The following is a 15,759-nucleotide window of genomic DNA, read 5'->3' on the forward strand; positions in this document are numbered from 1 at the left end:
AAAATCTCATTTCCACACTTAATTTGGAGTTCATAAGTCTATACTTCTATTTTTTGAAAAAAAAAAAGAAAAAAAGTGGTTTATGCTGTCTTCTTCTGTTTCCCAGGCAAAAGCCTGCACATATATTTCAGGATTTTTTTTTTTTTTTATGCTATAAATAGCAGTTCCACCTTTGTTTTCGAATACCACCTGTTAAAAATGGAAGCCTCTGTATTCACTCGTAAATCTTGTGCATTTGGATTTCAGGGAGATTCTGTTTGATTCTTACAATACAGAGCTAAAATAGACATGTTAAAGAGTGGTTTTTTTTAATAATTTTTTAATTTTCATTTTACTCATAAGTACATGTATATTCTTAGTTGAACACCAAGCAACACATGAGTTTTACTAACATCCTGTAAGACTGTACCTGAGGAAAAGATTTAATAAACAGGACTGATGTCTTAGTCAATAAATATATCCAAGATAGTCAATTTTGTCTTTTTTTCTTTTTTTTTACCTTTTTCAATTAAACTTACTAAAATATATATTTTTTAAAACTTCTCTATTCTGTTTTTAATTAAATTCAATAATACTTTATTATCAGTTCTACAGTTTCTCAGTAACATTTCAGCTGGGATAGAGTTAATTTTCTTCCTAGAAGCTGGTATAGTGCTATGTTTTGGGTTTAGTATAAAAAGAATGTTAAAAATAAACTGATGTTTTGGTTGTTGCTAAGCAATATCTATACCAAGTCAAGGAGTTTTCAGCAAGGAGTCTGGAGATACACAAGAAGCTGGAAAGGGGCACAACCAGGGGAGCTGACCCAAACTGAGCAAAGGGATATTCCATGCTATATGAGGTCATGTTCAATATATAAACTGGGAAAATTCAGCTGAGGAATCACTTCTCAGGGGCTGGCTGGGCATCGATCAATAGAGGGTGAGCAATAGCACGGCACATCTTTTATTTTTTTGTTCTGGTTTAGTTTTAGGTTTTGGTTGGTTTTGGTGTTTTTTGGGGGAGGTTGTTTGTTCCTCTGGGTTTGTTTGTGTCTGCTTTATTTTGTTTTGCTTTCTCTTTCTTTGCTTTCCTATTAAACTGTCTTTTTCTCAACACATGAGTTCTACTTTTTTATATTCTCCTCCCCATCCCATTGGGGCAGTAGGAAGAGTGAGGGTGTAACTGCATGGTACTTGATTGCCAGCTGGGATTAAAACTTGACACTAAAAGCTAGACAAAAATTCTGACATAAATCAAAATATATTGAACCATTAGCAGAAACTTTTAAGGCATTTATTATTCTTCCTTTAATAGTGTTTGAAATCCTCCCTCAATGTTATAATGTTTACACCCGAGCTTTTCAGATCTTTGAAAGTTTTCAAAGTTTTTTCAGCTTGCGTGTACTTCCTGGAAATCCATATATGCTCTTTCAGGTTTCTTTTTCGAATGAAAGTCCTTTGAATTTCTTAGATTCAATATACTTGTTTTAGTAGTGTTTCTGAGCCTTCTTATATGCTGAAGATGATTCACAGACAACAATACATTTTGGTAGCCAGAGCAAATCTCAGATATTGATTTGGAGCCTCAGGAAATCATTACATATTCCTTCAGATTTTGTTAATACATTCAGCTATAAATATATTAGACCCTAGGCAACCAAGTATGTTTTCCTACGGTTTTGAAAATATAAAGAAAATTTTTATTCTAGAGTATGTGCGATGCACTCCATAACTAGTTCTAATGACTGGAATTTTCTTTAGATTCAAGTATTTATATACATTGGGTTTAAGATCCTATGTTAAAAATCCAATTTAAAATTTGTTTGGTTTTTCATTCTGAGGGGAATTCCATAGCCATAGTGCACCAAAGTTGTTAAAGTAATAATCTCTGAGAAACTGAATCTTCCAACTGAATATATATTTAAAGACTAGAACCTAAGTAAATACTATAATATATAGTATAATTGCTAATTATAGTATGATATGGGGAAAGAGTGTGCCAAAATAGAGATATGTATATCTACAGTAATCAAATATCAATATATTTATCAGGATTTGTAACTAGTATAATAATTATCTTAATTTTAGGACAACTGAAAGTGGGATTTGAAAAGAAAAAAAAAAAGTGGATTTAACGCAGACTTACAAATCCTAAAACCATAGGTGGGAGAGGAACGTTTGCATTTTCTTCTAAAATATTTCATGTGTTTTGTATCTTTAAAGGAATTGGTCTAAATGTCTGTAAAGTACACATCTACTCTTGAGCTCAATACCTAGTCTTTTTTTAGAGACAGAAGAGGGAAAAATAAGTATTTTTAGGGCACATTTAATCCTTAATTTTAAAGTAGAGTCTAAAATAATTCAGATGACTCAGGTTCTAAAGTGTCTGTTGACTAGAAGGAAAGCCTAAGTATAGATGTCTTCAATATAGAAATGAAAAAGTTAACTGTGATTAACGTATTCAAAAAGCCTTTGAGAAAGGAGTGAATAAACCCTTTCTACTGTGTAAAGAGCTACAGGATCATAACTGTTTGAACAGACTTTTATTGTAAGGCAAATATTTTTTTTTTAATCTGGAAAAGGCATCCTTCTAAACTGTATATTGCAACAGAACATTCCTTGTCCCTGGAGTCTGGCTATTTATACTGCAAAACTGTTCAAATCATACCCCAAAACAGCTTCAGACCAGGGTATTGGGCTGTCATCATTTACTGCAGGGCAACAATAAACTGTGCCAAACGCTCTCTTTTAACCTCCCCCGCTTCTCACTAAGAAAAGGAGGAAAATGAAGAGTGTGGGAACAGCAGGATGTGTAGTTCCAGCCACTTGGATGATAAAGGAAGATCAATACCAACATGACCATCCAGAGGGTCAAAAAAGAGGTAATACTAACATGATTAAATCACAGCAATTAGTCAAACATACAGGCCCTTAGACACGTTATACAGAAGTATGTTTTCTATGAGTGTAAAGAGTAATAGCCCAGGCCAGTGAGAATGATATCTTGGGACAGAAAACTGCCCCAGTATGTATGATGTGTGAATGTTGGGTCTGAGTTTGTGAATGAGTGGGTCGTAACATGACCCACATGGGAACATGACTGAAAACAGTCACAAGATGAGTGTGGTGTGTTTGGAATAACATTTTTTTTGAAAAAAAGTCATCCCGCCTAACCTCTTGGTCCGGGCCGACATCTCTAAACTTATAAATTGAGAACTGTTAATAAAAGAAGCCTCAGCTCAGCTCAGCTCTGCCTGGCTCTACTCTCGCTCCTAACATGAATGCTGTGTTTGCGCCTCTGTATGCATCACCCTTATCGCTGCAGGTGAAAATTAAAAATGCTTTACTAATGCTACTAATAAATAGGGAAAAGAATGCGAAATTTACAAAATCAATCTTGAATTTCCCGGGGTAGCACAGCAGCTCTGCAGTGGAGCTGGCGCTATTCCAGCAGCAGTGGCTCCAGTGTCTCAAAAAACATGCAGCCAAATTCAGAAAAGTGCATTTACTTAGAGGAACTTAAATGAAAGGAAAATTCACTAAAAGAGAGCTGGTCTTGTTTTAAAAAAAAACAGGACATGGCCAGAGACAGTTTACAACTAGTAGTGGGATAAGAACACCCAGTTTTGAAGGCTAGAACAGATTAATGGAGTGCAAATCTAGCAAATCACATACAGCAAATACAAAGGCAGGTACAGTCTCTAACCTGCCAAGCTTAAGAGCACAGAGAGATAAACTTACGTATTAAGAACATTTCTATTTTAGCACACCATGTAAAGAACAGCACACCAGTAGGCCTTTATAAGGTACAATGCTAACTTTTTTGTTATTATGTCACATATGGTCACCCTTTTTCAGAACATTCACATGACATCTCCACTACTTACTATTGCCCTGGGAGGACATATTTTTTGTCCTTTTTTCGATTTCTATTGGAGACAAAAATCCCAAATAAGAATGCATTGTACGAATATAACCTGTCACAATGGAAAAGCGGTATCAAGCAGAATATAAACAGAAGTCACTAATTATGAAGATGTCTGAGATGCTAATAGAACATTTGCTTCTCATGATTTATTTAGAACTAACCCTAATGAAATAAACAATTCCTTTTCTACAATATTCAGGGTTGTTAAATTAATGAACTGCATATAACTAGAAAGGTTAGCAAAAAAGACTGAGAAAATTTAGAAGATCTCTCCTCCTGGGCTATTTTTTTTTTTTTTAATGAAAATAAAATAATTTGACCATTTACTTTTTAGCACCATAACAAAATATTTAAGTATGCAATTAAATCTTATTGATTCTGAGTTAAGAGTCAAAGAGTAAGATCACTCTCAGATGTTATTTTAAATGTTATGCGAAGTATGTAAACAGGGTTTGTACTTTTAAACATTTACAGTTCTTAAATACAGGCAGATAAATCAACACGACAGCAATTTTTTTTTTCTTCCTCCTCATATAAGTAAAATATACATTAAAAAAAGGAACTTGAAAGCTCTTAGTACTGACAAATATTCAGATACTTTTTGGTGTCTGGATGTGAAGCTAATGATGTATTTTTCAGAAGTGTTTCAAGACAAAAGAAAATGTTGATATTGTGTTAAGTTGCATGCTTTCAGAGTCATTCATCTTTTCTGACATATTTATCTTGAAAATAAATACTTTATGCCAAACTTTAAGGAATTAAACCAACCGTAAATTGACTAAAAAATTATAAGAATATCCTAAATAAAGTTCTATGAACTACTAAATCATTGATCTAGATCTGAAATGGATAATGTAACACACCTGAGCAAGTGTTTCTGATAGTACCAATTTAAAAAATAGGTACTTAAACACCATAACACAGCTAACATGAAAACTAAATAAGAGTATAGGTAAATGTACATGCCTTCCATAAATTTACATGTTGTACTGCATTGGATGGAGTTCCAGTTCAGGCAAAGACCATAGTAAAGGTCTTGTCCATGAAAAGGTTCTCTGGGTTCTTCATCTTTAGAGTTTTGATAGCACTGTCTTAGAAGAAAGCAACTCTGTTCATCATTTCTAGTGTCAAGCACAAGGTGTTCACACAGCAACATGCTGCTTTACTTTAACATAAAAAGAACGACACGCAAGTGGTGCAATGCCATTGGTAAGTGTTAGCCGCCTACAAGTCTATGTGTTATGAGTAGCTTGTTAAGTTTATCCAGAGGCAAAGGAATACATTCAGCACAACACAGATGAAGTGCCATTCACAACACAGCACAGGTCTGAACGTGCCTCCTTGGTGGATCACTAACTCCTCGATGTGCAGTAGTTTTCCACTTAGAATCACTACCGACTATTTGTGTTTCTCCAAGTGTATGGAATCCTTTCTGAGAAAATTAAGGAAGAAACATTGTACTTTTGAAAATTCACATCTAGGGGGGATAAAAAAAAAAAGATATTAAGATTTTTTTGTCTTGTCTTTCTCTGAGGGGTGTTTTTGGAAATCTTCTGTGAACAGTGTCTTGGAAGGATTTAAAACGCAAAGAAAAAATTTTTTTTGCAGATACAATATAGTGATACCATTTTCAGTTTTACTTCTGTATGGGAATTCCTGAATTTTTTCAATAGGTAGATCTCTTGTTATCAAGGAGAAATAAGACACAGGAGGTAACAGACAAATTCCTCTGCAGGATGCAGGGAAAACAAATGTTTCCAAATGCTCATTGTGAATCCATTTTTAATTAGCCTGAAAAATCAAAATCTACATAGATATTCATATAAATATTCATAACTTTCCATTTACCCTCCCTGATATGCTTGTTTATGGTAAAAAAGCAACGTCTCGCTGGATTAGATAGACAGCAAGCTTTAAGTTAAGCTAAGCACTTATTCATTCAGCTTTGTTAATAGGGTCTAATAAATCGATGATTGCAAGATATTTTAAAACGTAGTCTTGATTCACTTCCATTGCTCTAGCTTTTATACCAATACATCTCCGTGAAACCAGTGTTGTAGATTGAGCATGAGTCATTGCCCCATTATTCAGTCTAAAAAGACAATAAAGAAGATGCTGATTCTGCTTCCTTCAGGTAACAAACTGATTTTATTTTACCAAACTGTAGAGGCTTCTTTATGCAGCCACTGAAGTGGCTATCTTCTTTTCAAGAGCATAAAAACTCTACTGTGGAAAATTCACAAATGACAACATTGTTTCCAGGTGGAAAAACATAACATTTGGCAGTAAACATCGTAACATAGATGTTACAGTGCAGAGCCAGTACTACCATTTATCTATGTACACTTGTCTTTACAAATATTGTATTTGTGTTTCTAGGAAATATCAAAGCTGTTAAACTTGCTTTTATAGCAATAAAAAGAAATAACTATAAAACACTCCACTATTTCAAATATAAAATTGAACTCTTCTGGTAGTAATGCGGAGGAGAGAAAAGAGATGACTCAACAAATAAATTTTCAACATAATTACCTTTATGTATGTTATCATGCGCCATAGATTTATTTTGGGAAGGAGGGGCAAGGGGGGCACTTTGGGAACATTTTAATTAGATGTCATGTCCACAAATAGAAGTTGATTAATATATCACATTGTGAGGACATCAGACAAAAAAAAAAAAAAAAAAGGATAAAGTAATACACTGGCTATGACTTGGATTTATATTTCCAACACTGACCTGTTAAGTTTTCCAAAGTGAGGCTTTTATAGCAACATATCAAGATTGCTACTAATGAGGAATTTTTTAGTGGCTATGTATATAAAGCACTCTCCTAAGGCTGAAGAGTCTAATTCAGATCCTAAGGGACACAAGTGTCTTTCTGGATCACCAGTTAAAGGCAAGCGGTTTACCCCAAGGAGACTCAAGAGGCATGAGATCTCTATGATGAGACCAAAGAATTGTGGTTTTGTTTTTCTTTGAGTATTCTAGCACCTGAAACTCATAAACAGAGACAACATCTAGACACTTTAATTTAGCGGTATAAAATCTGGAGCTGAATTCCACTCTTCGTTTCTGCAATCTTACTCTATTTTTTTTCAAAATCTTATCCACTCGTGTTTTCAGAAGTATTTTATTGTATAAATTTACTTGTATCCACAGTAACCCTCAGAGAATGTTCTGATTAACTTGTCTAACTTGTCATTCAATTGGCACAATTAGATGTATGTCCTGTTCTAAAGATTGATGCAGAGCTTCAGGTGAGCACCTCTGAGAATTAACTTAGTTGGTAGTCTCTTCATCTTAGCCTGACCTTCTGTGCCAGCTTGTCCTTTCCATATTGAGGTGGCATTTAAAAGTAATACTCACAACCACAGAGTAATTCTACCTTTTCTAATTCCCTGACATTGGCAGAATTACCAGCTGAAGCAAACAATAGGTTACTTCCATGCCAACAAGCTTTTCAAAAGCAGTTTCATCTAAATGCTTTGATAAAATACCTTTTCCTGAGACACCCAGACCTTGACATATCATGATAAAGCATTTCCTGGAATTTTTTAGTGAAGCTTAATAAGCTTTCATCACTTTGATACTAAAAACGTTTCATGGACATGAGGGAAAATAACATAGTTTAAAATGTGTCAAAACTGAATAATCAGTCCTTGTTTGTTTCATTGAGATGGCAAGTAATATAATTAAATGTGCTGCGCCTTGCTGGCACTTGAACGCAATCCTTTTATCTGGAACTGCACCTGTGATTTAAAGTTAACCATAAACAATATTCTTCCCTATCTTCTCTAAGTGCCAACTTATTAGTCAAAAGCCTGCTGCCAAATGATGAGGTAGTATCTACCGAGCGGGGGTGGAAAATCAACAAAAGTGAGCTTCTAATGAAAGATCTTTCAGAAGAAAAGCTTCTCTGACTTTCAGTAACAAATACTGGCATTTGAGTTTGTTGTTTAACTTAAAACATATACCCTATTTCCCCTCAAATAAGACAGGATCTGATATTAATTTTTGCTCCAAACCTTATTACTTTTCTACATGTATAGCTGCCTGGACACTATTTAAATTGACTTTTTTATAAACGGTAACTAGGGCTTATTTTTGGTATAGGGCTTATATTAAAAGAATCCTTAAAAATCCTGAAAAATTATGCTAGGCTTATTTTTGGGGTAGGTCTTATTTTAGGGGAAGCAGGATATATGTGACATTATTGTGTATGGGGAAAAATATGAATAAACAAACAAGACCAAGGAATAAACATGGTCTTTTCATCATATCCTATTCTTGCAACTTGCAGAATACTGACAAAGCCTTTTCCTCTTTAATCGAATTCCAGAAAATTTGTATTAGAATGAGATAAAACAGCTGGTAGGACTAATCTGCCCAACTTCATCAAGCTATTATGGTGACTTCCAAATTAATTTCCACTCAGGTGTCACAGTTTAAATTGAGGATGCTTGCAGCTGTTTTCTGAAAAAAATTAATCATTGAAACTGATTTTACTTGATGTTTGTGTCTTATTTATTGGACTTCTGAATGTATTGATTCATTAGCTCACTTCCATCTGTACAGGGATTTTTCATGATACCTGCATCTTTAAATTAAGCAAAATTTAGTATTGAACTGCACAGGTCAGTGTGTCCACTTAACAGGATGTTACCAACTTTGATTCAAGGCAATTGCCTGGCCTACAGTGGCAATAACACAAGCAAAAGTATTTCTCAGTTTGAAAATATTTAGCCAAGATGTCTATTTAAAAATAAATACTTGAACAATCACAGTCATCCACTAGGTGCAACGTTGTCATCTCGTGACTCGGGCAAACAGCTGTTAATAGTATGGCTTGTCACAATGAATATTAAAAATTAGAAGTAAGTCAGATTTTTTTCTCTTGTCAAGGAATTGAATGCCATAGCTACTCAGTTTGGAGAAAAATACATTCTATTGAGATGATTGAGTTGAGAGTTATCTAACTTCTATATTGTTTTCCTTCTTGTTTTTGTTAAGTTGTATGAACCTTATCTCTAAGGATACTAAAGCTGGTAAAGCATTAAAAAAAATAGTGAGCTAATTTCTTATGTATACTCTCCTCAAGTATAAGATCTTTGTCTAATTTTATGGGATTGTCGAGGGTTAGGATTGCGGGGTGACAATCAAACCCTGGCAGATGTATTGTTAACCTCCTCTCCCCCCCCACTTCCCCCTTTTGCCCCTCCCTCTCCCCCCTTCCCACTCAGGACAGGCGATCGGGAGGGAAAGAAGGACAGAGAGAAGAGAGTTGGAAAAGTTAAAGATGTTTTACTAACGCTACTAATAAGAATAGAGAAAATAATACAAAATATACAAAACCAATCTTGTAAGTCTCAGCAACTGCAGAGCCAGCACCCAAAGTCCTGGATTAGACTCTGTAGCCAACCGGAGCTGGATTCAGTCTCTCACTGGCCTCTGTTCGCAGGGACGACCAGCAAGGTCCTCTCCTAATGTCAGCCATGAGGAAAAAAAGGGGAAAAAGGGCAAAAGGGATGAGATCCTCGTGATCTCCCACTTTTATATGAAATATTCACGTGAATGGAATGTTATACACCGTTGGTCAGTCTCTCGGACATCAGTTTCTCGTTGCCCCTCTCGCGAGATGTCCATCCGTGCTTATCAATAAGTTTGCATTCCATTGCTAGGTTTAACCAAAACATGTGTTGGGTTCTCCAGGAAAATGCAGCTAACATGAAGGCTTTAGCTGACAGGCAAATTCACTAAAAGAGAAACTTGTTTTTTAACAAAACCAGGACATTCCACCCCTTATAATATGACATTCACTGAATACTTAAACCTTATCAATACAATCTATCAATATAATCTAATTAATCACTACTACTATATATATATATATATACATATGTACATATATACACAGGAGTAATTAATCAGTGGACCATCCTTTGAAAAGTTCATTAAGTTCATTTTGTCACAACAGTCTCCCAGGGCAAGAAAAATCATACAAGTGCATCTCATGACCACTGCTTGTGGGTTAAGGACACCAACTTCGAAGAAGGTGTCGGGCGCCACTCGAAGAAGCTAGCTGTGGTTTCATCACCATTGTCTTGATCTGAAAGACACTTATTAAACATTGTTAGTGCGGCAATTCACATCATACAGTTCAGCATTGCATATTTTCACCTAAAATCAAATCCCCTTGAGGTACACACCGAACTTCTCCATCCTTAAGCATCACCCACCAGGTGCTGCCAGGTCCCTGGGCAAAAACAATCCCACGAATAGGTTTGCCTTTGCCTGAGGCAGGAGTAACCCAGACTGCCTTTCCTAAAATATTTTTCATGTGTACTACAGGGACTTTATCTCCTTCTACAGTCCGTAGAATTTCTGATTGGGCAGGCCCGGCTCGATTGGTTGATCCCCTAGTGTTGACCAACCAAGTAGCTTTTGCTAAATGTGAATCCCAGTTTTTAAAGGTTCCGCCACCAAGTGCCTTTAGTGTAGTTTTTAACAAACCATTGTACCTTTCAATTTTCCCAGAGGCTGGTGCATGATATGGAATATGATATACCCACTCAATACCATGTTCTTTGGCCCAATTGTCTATAATACTGTTTTTGAAATGAGTACCATTGTCTGATTCAATTCTTTCTGGCGTACCGTGCCGCCAGAGGACTTGCTTTTCAAGGCCCAAGATAGTATTTCGGGCTGTAGCATGAGGTACGGCATATGTTTCCAACCATCCAGTGGTTGCTTCCACCATTGTAAGTACATAACGCTTACCTTGACGTGTTTGTGGAAGTGTAATATAATCAATTTGCCAAGCTTCTCCATACTTATACTTTAACCATCGCCCCCCATACCATACAGGTTTTAACCGTTTTGCTTGTTTGATTTCGGCGCAAGTTTCACATTCATGAATAACCTGTGAAATAGTGTCCATAGTTAAATCCACCCCTCAATCACGAGCCCATTTGTATGTTGCATCTCTACCTTGATGCCCTGAAGCATCATGGGCCCACCGAGCTAGGAAAAGTTCACCTTTATGTTGCCAGTCCAAGTCCACCTCAGCTACTTTAATCTTAGCAGCTTGATCCGCTTGTTGGTTGTTTAGATGTTCCTCGGTGGCTCGACTTTTAGGCACATGAGCATCTACATGACGAACTTTCACAGGCAGGCTCTCTAGCCGAGCAGCAATGTCTTGCCACAGTGTGGCAGCCCAAATGGGTTTACCTCTGCGCTGCCAGTTGCTCTTCTTCCATTGCTGTAGCCACCCCCACAAGGCATTTGCTACCATCCATGAGTCAGTATAGAGATAAAGTATTGGCCACTTCTCTCGTTCAGCAATGTCCAAAGCCAGCTGGATGGCTTTCACTTCTGCAAACTGACTGGATTCACCTTGTCCTTCACTGGCTTCTGTAACTTGTCGTGTGGGACTCCACACAGCAGCTTTCCACCTTCTGTGTTTTCCTACAAGACGACAGCATCCATCTGTGAACAGTGCATACTGCTTATCAGTCTCTGAAAGCGTATTATATGGTGGTGCTTCTTCAGCACGTTTTACTTCCTCCTCATCTGGAGACATCCCAAAGTCTTTGCTCTCTGGCCAGTCTGTAATCACTTCTAATATCCCTGGATGGTTGGGACTTCCAATTCGAGCTCGTTGCGTGATCAGTGCAATCCATTTACTCCATGTAACTTCGGTTGCATGATGTGGAGAGGGAACCGTCCCTTTGAACATCCAGCTCAGCACCGGCAGTCGAGGTGCCAGGAGGAGCTGTGCTTCAGTGCCGATCACTTCTGAAGCAGCTCGAACTCCTTCATATGCTGCTAGTATCTCCTTTTCAGTTGGAGTATAGTTGGCCTCAGATCCTTTGTATCCTCGACTCCAAAAACCTAAGGGTCGACCTCGGGTTTCTCCTGGTGCTTTCTGCCAGAGGCTCCAGGTAAGTCCATTATCTCCGGCTGCGGTGTAGAGCACATTTTTAACATCTAGTCCAGTTCGGACTGGTCCAAGGGCCACCGCATGAGTTATCTCACGCTTAATTTGTTCAAAGGCTTGTCGTTGTTCAGGGCCCCACTCGAATTGGTTCTTTTTACGAGTCACTCGATAGAGAGGGCTCACAATGTGGCTGTAGTCAGGAATATGCATTCTCCAAAAACCTACAACGCCCAAGAAAGTCTGTGTCTCCTTCTTATTAGTAGGTGGAGACATTGCTGCAATTTTGTTGATCACATCCATTGGGATCTGACGACGGCCATCTTGCCATTTTATTCCTAAAAACTGGATCTCTCGTGCAGGTCCCTTGACCTTACTTCGTTTTATAGCAAAACCAGCATCCAAAAGAATATGAATTATTCTCTCACCTTTCTCGAAGACTTCTTTCGCTGTGTCGCCCCATACGATGATGTCATCAATATATTGCAAGTGTTCTGGAGCTTCACCTTGCTCCAGCGTGGTCTGGATCAGTCCATGGCAGATGGTAGGACTGTGTTTCCACCCCTGGGGCAAGCAATTCCATGTGTACTGGATGCCCCTCCAGGTGAAAGCAAACTGCGGCCTGCACTCTGCTGCTACAGGAATAGAGAAAAATGCATTAGCAATGTCAATTGTAGCATACCACTTGGCTGCCTTTGACTCCAGTTCAAATTGCAGTTCTAGCATGTCAGGCACAGCAGCACTCAGTGGTGGTGTAACTTCATTCAGGCCACGATAGTCTACAGTTAGTCTCCACTCGTCACTAGACTTACGCACTGGCCAGATTGGGCTGTTAAAAGGTGAGCAAGTCTTACTGATCACACCCTGGCTTTCCAATTGACGGATCAGCTTCTGGATAGGAATCAAAGAGTCTCGATTGGTGCGATATTGCCGGCGATGCACCGTCGTGGTAGCAGTTGGCACCTGCTGATCGTCAACCCTCAGCAGTCCTACAACAGAAGGGTCATCTGAAAGACCAGGCAAATCAGACAGCTGTTCAATTTTCTCAGTGTCCACAGCTGCTATACCAAATGCCCACCTATACCCTTTTGGGTCCTTAAAATACCCTCTCCTGAGGTAGTCTATACCAAGGATGCACGGAGCATCTGGACCAGTCACAATGGGATGCTTTTGCCAGTTTTTTCCAGTTAGGCTCATTTCAACCTCTACAACAGTCAGTTCCTGGGATCCCCCAGTCACTCCAACAATATTGATGGATTGCGTTCCTTTATAATTAGAAGGAATTATTGTGCACTGAGCACCAGTGTCCACTAAAGCTTTGTACTCCTGGGGTTGTGTTGTACCAGGCCATAATATTTGTACAGTCCAATAGACTCTGTTATCCCTTTCCTCCACCTGGTTGGAGGCAGGGCACCTCTAATTCCTGTTTTGCACAGTCTCTGGGTGTGAATTAGAGGTTCCTTCAAGAGCATCAGAATCTCTTCTGCTCCTTTTGTCAACTGGAGCAGCCACCTTCCTAGGAGTTTTTCCTTTTATCTCACGTACTCGTTCCTGAAGTTCTGAGGTAGGCCTTCCATGCCACTTATTCATGTTTTCTCCCTGCTCATGTAGGAAGAACCACAGTGAACCTCTTTTTGTGGGCTGTCTCTGCCTTCTCTCTCGAGATTGGAAACGCCTTCTCCTAACAGCTGAAACATAGGTTTGTGCAGGTCGTGAACGGTACGAGTCTTCTCTGAGCTCTTTGATTTCTTGCAACAGCTTTTCAAACCGGTCATCAGATTTTTCACACAGTTTCTCCACAGCGGAGACACAAGCCCGTAGAGAACCAGCAAGGCTGTCCTCAAAGTACCGGAGCTGCTCAATCACTTCATTAATTTCTTGTATACCTCTAGCTGACCAGACCATTCCTGCCAATGACTTAGCATATGCAGGTGGTGCACTTTGTACAAATCTGCGCCACATAGATTTTGTACAATTGATTCTATCTGGGTCTGTCCCCTCTTGGCTGTTTGGTCCTAGATAGATGATCTCTCGCACAGCTAATTCTCTCAGGAACTGGATACCTCTCTCCATAGTATTCCATTTCCCTAACTTGGATATACAATCTTCCTTGTAGGGAAATCTGACTTTCATAGCTGCCAGGAGTCGGGTCCAGAGAGTAGCGGCATTAGACTCTCTTGAAATTGCCCTATCAATTGTGGAATCTTTTGACAGAGATCCCAGCTGCCTGGCTTCACCACCTTCTAATTCAATTGTTTCTGCCCCATTGTCCCAGCATCGCAGCAGCCAGGTTAAAATATTCTCGCCTTCACGACGACTAAAGTCTTTTCGCAGATCTCTCAGCTCACCTGGAGAAAAGGACCGAGTGGTGGTCACTTCATCTCCACCCTGTCCTGATGATGATGCCTCTTGGGTTGATGTTGGCCCTGTGCCATCACCTGCTGCACGGGTAGTCTTTCTAGTGACTTTCTTACAACCAGCAACTGATGCTGATATGGGTTCACCATCATTTGATTCATTTTCAGAGTCTGAATGACTGTCACAGTGATTGCTGTGGTTACAGCAGCAACAGTGCCCAGTGTGTGAAGACGGGGGGGCTGCCTTGTTAGCCTTTGAGGCTGGAGAGGTAACGTTATCTGCAGCGACCTTGGCAGAGGAGCTCTGCGGAGGAGCTGTAGCTTCAGCCTGTGAAGCCGCGGTTGGGGGGGCAGTGGCTGCAGCGGCAGCTTTGGCTGTTTTGCCTTTTCTCGAGCGGCTCGGAGTGCTTTTTGCTAAAGCTTCCGAAGACGCACCGCAAATCTCAGGACTAAAAAGAGACGCAAACCTCCTATTGAACCTCATTTCTCTTAACAGTAAGACAAACTGACACACATCCAGCAAACCAGATAACACCATCACAGTTCTATCAAAGCTCCAAGGGTATTCAAAGTTCTCTAACACATTTGCAAACTGTCCCAGCGAAATCACAAAAGTATTGTTAGTCAGCCTTTCTAAAGATTCGCTTGACCAATTAGCAAATATAGAGCCATTCTGCTCTTTAATCTCTCCTGGAGGTTTTTCAAGGTAAAGCAGAAGCGAGTAGAAATTCATTAGCGGCTGCAGTATAATGAAATAAACCAGTGCCACACCACACAGAATCATCATGACCGCTGTCCAGTTTCTTGTTGTTATATAATGAATACTTCGATTCAGAAAGAAACACCAACACAGATATGGGATCAGCGAGCACAATGTAGAAAATAACTGATACAACTTTTGCCATAACATCTTTAAATCAATGTAATTCACTTTGCCTTAATACCACTAAAAAATATCCGAAGCAAACAGACGCGCGAGTATCACAACTCTATGAGTTGGCACCGTGCCAAGAAAATTGAAAGGTACGTCAGAGCAGTAGAAAAGCCAAAAATCTCCAAATTTACCCCATTCTCTTCGCCCCACGTTGGGCGCCAATTATCTGTCGAGGGTTAGGATTGCGGGGTGACAATCAAACCCTGGCAGATGTATTGTTAACCTCCTCTCCCCCCCCACTTCCCCCTTTTGCCCCTCCCTCTCCCCCCTTCCCACTCAGGACAGGCGATCGGGAGGGAAAGAAGGACAGAGAGAAGAGAGTTGGAAAAGTTAAAGATGTTTTACTAACGCTACTAATAAGAATAGAGAAAATAATACAAAATATACAAAACCAATCTTGTAAGTCTCAGTAACTGCAGAGCAAGCACCCAAAGTCCTGGATTAGACTCTGTAGCCAACCGGAGCTGGATTCAGTCTCTCACTGGCCTCTGTTCGCAGGGACGACCAGCAAGGTCCTCTCCTAATGTCAGCCATGAGGAAAAAAAGGGGAAAAAGGGCAAAAGGGATGAGATCCTCGTGATCTCCCACTTTTATATGAAGTATTCACGTGAATGGAATGTTATAC

Source organism: Patagioenas fasciata, chromosome 1, assembly GCF_037038585.1.
Source record: "Patagioenas fasciata isolate bPatFas1 chromosome 1, bPatFas1.hap1, whole genome shotgun sequence".
In the NCBI taxonomy this organism is placed as follows: domain Eukaryota; kingdom Metazoa; phylum Chordata; class Aves; order Columbiformes; family Columbidae; genus Patagioenas; species Patagioenas fasciata.